General features: G+C 41.4%; 1 non-coding gene across 1 annotated transcript; it reads left to right on the forward strand.

The window, feature by feature from the left end:
• The first annotated feature begins 246 nt into the window (after positions 1-246).
• Positions 247-320, forward strand: Trnat-agu (transfer RNA threonine (anticodon AGU)). The gene has a single exon. It is a non-coding gene; the product is annotated as a tRNA-Thr (tRNA).
• The last annotated feature ends 3,361 nt before the right edge of the window (positions 321-3,681 follow it).

Raw genomic sequence — 3,681 nt, forward strand, 5'->3', positions numbered from 1 at the left:
ATATCCAGGCCGTGCTCTCCTTCGTTCTGCTTTTTAAATATTATGTTCTTCCAGGTAAAGTCGCCGAATCCTCCATTTACTGCATTTTCCGCGTGCGCTCCATTTGATACGTGACCCCCATAATGCCTGAAGTGGCAGATAAGAGCCACCGTCCTGTTCTTCATGCATATCACGCGCTGGAAATAGGTCGTCCTCTCGCAACTCTTGATGGTTCAAAGGTGGGCTTCGCATGCGGCAGCGCGTGTCGGAGCTGTGGCTTAGTTGGTTAAAGCGCCTGTCTAGTTAACAGGAGATCGTGAGTTCGAATCTCACCGGTGCCTTGTGACACGCTTCTTTTTTTTTGCGCATACCCTACGTTTTTATGCATGATATTAGAGACTTCCGCTTCCTGATCTCTTAAATGACATCATGCTCGTGGGAAGAGGAGCATGGCGTCCCGGTTTTGAGGGAATACACTATTAAAACTATCGTTGATGCTAGTGGCTGTTCGAGGTGTGAGATCGTAAAGCGAATTTGTGTATTACTTGCTCTTAGAAACGACTTTAGAAGTTATATCTATGCCCAATTTTATTGTTTTTGTGCTATTTTTATTGCACCGCGTGGTATATATAAAATTGGGAAAATTTATTGATGAAGATCACCGCATCGAACCAAAACTGAAGACGTTGTTTCTTGCTGTGACTGATATGACAGGGATTTTTCTCCGTCGAATTTTCTTCCTCAGCTAGGTCTGACTACACTTGCGAAGCGTCGCCACGTTGAATGCCTGAAATTTCTTTACAATGTAATCAATTCTCCCCGCCTCGACACTCTAGACAGTTATCTTAAGTTCTCCAGACCTTTGTCTACGCGGAGCGACCACGCCCTTAACATTACAACTTTTTTCACCCGCACTGACATGTTCAAATATAGCTTTTTTCCTGCAACTATAGAAGCCTGGAATTTGTTGCCCGCAAGTGTGCGTTGCTTACCAATCAAAGAATTTCTGGAAGCATGTTCATGAATGTTGATTTGCTGTTATTGTTTTGTTTTCTTTTCCCACTCCTGCAATAGCCTCATTGAGGCTGCAGTATGTAAAAATAAATAAATAAAATAAAAATCACGTAATCAACTAATTATTGTGCAGAATCATCTGCGGTGCTTATTGACTTCGAATGGGTAACATGGTGGTTTAGAAAATTTAGTCATTGCATCGCATAGGTGTACAGTAGCAGGCCAGATATGTGCAGGATTATTTTTCGTTCGGTTGAGTTCAAAGTACACTGCTGGGGCTGTATTCTGAGATGATCAATTTTGGCGATGGTGTCGCTTTGCGTCACGCACAATCTCGCGTGGCCAATGATTTAAGCGTCTACTTTCCCGCCTATGCCCAACCAGCCGATGAATGCGCACTGAAAGTGATATGTGTAAAAATAGTCGCTTCAAAATAAAGCCCCTGTTCAGCAACCCTGTTCAATACAGTGGTTAGTGCTGATCAATTACACCAGTATTCATGCAGTAGCATAGGTAGTTGTCAAATTTTGTTGCATATTTATGATCTAGAGCAATGCAGTTTTGCATTGCAAAGACGCTATCATGTGACAACCATAACAAGAACCTGTTGTGTTGTTTTTTATTTTTTGTCATGAATGATATAATACGGCCACAAGTTGCCAAAACCGAAACAAATATTCTCTTGTTCAACTTTTCAAACAATTATCCCATTGTGACTAGCATGCCGCGGTTCCCCGGTATCGTAACTTTCACTATGAGCACAAAGTATACTTTACGCATCATTTATTGCAAGTCGAAGAAGCGAAAATATATTTTCAGAATTATTCAGAAGCTTGAAGGTTATTGCATTGCACCTTCGTAATACCAAGCAGTTGGGCGAAGCGCATTGTACAATAAATGACACTATACAAGAAGAATAATAGTAGCGCTAACAGTCTTGTTAGCTTCCATCTTCCATGAACTTCCGTCTTTAAACAGTGGTTTGTGCTGGGTTGCAGCCACTCTATTTCACAGATTGAAATGTTCCATTTGTGAAATGAAGATTTATAATTTTCATGAAGCCTTAAACACAGAGAGAAAACATGAAAAAGCTGAATGTGTGGTAGGCAACGCAATACATGCAAACTATGTTGCAGATATATAAAAAATATTATGCAAATATTTTTCTGTGACAGGAGTCAAAATATGCATATTCTTAGGTGGTTGATCCATATGTTTTCCAAATATCGGGTTGTTTGGATCATACGGCAAAGAAATGACTGTCTATTCTCACTACTTTCAAGAGAATTCATCCTGTCCCAGCTATGCCCTTGACGGCCAGATCCAGTATCACTATTGTGTGGCCATCATATTAAAGGCTCTGGACGTACACGGAAATTAGGTATATGTCTTGATTTAAAATTATTATAGATGAAAGCAATCTTACAGCTGCAAGAAGTGATGTTTGCAACTGTTCATCAGCTGGTGTCACTATTTTAGCACAGAGGAAGTGTTTCCTTAGGTATTAGGGCCTACAATGCCGTATAGTGGTCTGTGAAAGGAAACTGCAACTAAATTTTCACTGCAATTATCCTCTGTAGAAGTTGCCACCCGGCAAATGCCATGAAAGCTTGCTGTAGTCGTTCTCAAAGTTATGATCATTGAAGTAAGTTGAAGTAAATGATCATGGAAGTAATAAACTTGACGAGCTCACTTAAATCGAGCTGCGATACTATCGTCTTCACATTCAAAACAGAACGGCTTAAGTTCCTACATTGCACGTAATACAGAAAAATGAGTTCTTTGCTTACGAAATCGCTGAAGTTGGGTGGTTTTCTTTGCGCTGTCGCCGACGCGGCGGTACAGTTTATGTGGTGTTCGGCTGCTGACCAGAATGTCGCTGGGTTCCATCCCTGGGATGGCGGCCGCATTTTCTATGAAGGCGCAAATGCTAGAGGCCCGTGAACGCAGATTTAAGTGCATGTTAAAAAACAGGGGTGGTCAAAATCTCCTTCGCCCCCCCCCCCCCACCTCTACAACGTGCGTCATATTCTAATCGCAGATATGGCACGTAGAACTTCAGTCACAATTGCGACAAATTCTTTTGTGCTGTAGTTTTAAACTTACATGTGTATGCACGTGAGATGTGCGCGATCACCCACTCGTTGGGCAGTTCACATGGTATGACACCTGGCGGGATTCCTGCAACGTAATATTACACGTATTACGGGAACTCCTGGCACTTCAGGACACCTGTTCAGGTTTTATTATCTCCTGAAGCCGTTTCAAGCTTTGCTGTGGCTCTGTGGTAGAACGCCTGACTGCCGCTCACAAGGCTAGGTTTCAATTCGCAGCCGAATCGAAGGTGATTTTTATTTATTATTTATTATTTATTTATTTATTTATTTATTTATTTATTTATTTATTCGTTTGCGGACCACGATGATTTTTCGCTCCCAGCCCACGACACCGACGTCGACTCCGACATTTCTGCGAAACCAGCTTTTTTAACGCTATCGCGTTAATAAAGTGAAATGATACAGCACCACATTCTTGCGCTAAATAAATAATCGATAATTATTACACCATGTGATTCCCGCCGCAGTACATACCGCAATTAATTTTGATATATTAATATATGATCAAACCATAAACGAGAACACACGCACGTACAAGCACGCAAAGAATATCGAGGCTTCAAAGCGGCAT

Source organism: Rhipicephalus sanguineus, chromosome 6, assembly GCF_013339695.2.
Source record: "Rhipicephalus sanguineus isolate Rsan-2018 chromosome 6, BIME_Rsan_1.4, whole genome shotgun sequence".
Lineage (NCBI taxonomy): Eukaryota > Metazoa > Arthropoda > Arachnida > Ixodida > Ixodidae > Rhipicephalus > Rhipicephalus sanguineus.